The 307-nt window shown below is 40.4% G+C and overlaps 1 pseudogene; it reads right to left on the bottom strand.

The window, feature by feature from the left end:
* The window catches only part of LOC119585684, a 2,841-nt pseudogene that overhangs the window by 2,312 nt on the left and 222 nt on the right, over positions 1–307 (bottom strand).

The following is a 307-nucleotide window of genomic DNA, read 5'->3' as shown; positions in this document are numbered from 1 at the left end:
ATCTTTGGAGAGGGAAAGGAAATTATAATCCTAACTGTTCTCACCTGGACATACTGCCCCAAACACCTGTGTCATTCTAGCTTCAAAGTGTCTTGACAGCACTCTGACAAAGGGCAAACAGCAGCTCTCCCGCGAGTCTCTGAATCGGCTCTTCTAATTCCTGGGACACCCACTGGTCAGGACTATCCTCAAACAAATCCTCATCACAAGCTGAAGTAAGAAATATTTGCATTGAAACTAAGTGTCACTTCAGAATACATCTGTATACTTTATTCAAAAATTGAAAAACAAAAGGTAATAATAGAAG

The sequence above is a fragment of the Penaeus monodon genome, chromosome 20, assembly GCF_015228065.2.
Source record: "Penaeus monodon isolate SGIC_2016 chromosome 20, NSTDA_Pmon_1, whole genome shotgun sequence".
NCBI lineage: Eukaryota > Metazoa > Arthropoda > Malacostraca > Decapoda > Penaeidae > Penaeus > Penaeus monodon.
The sequence above is the reverse complement of the archived record's forward strand: the minus strand, read 5'-3'. Positions and strand labels throughout refer to the sequence as shown.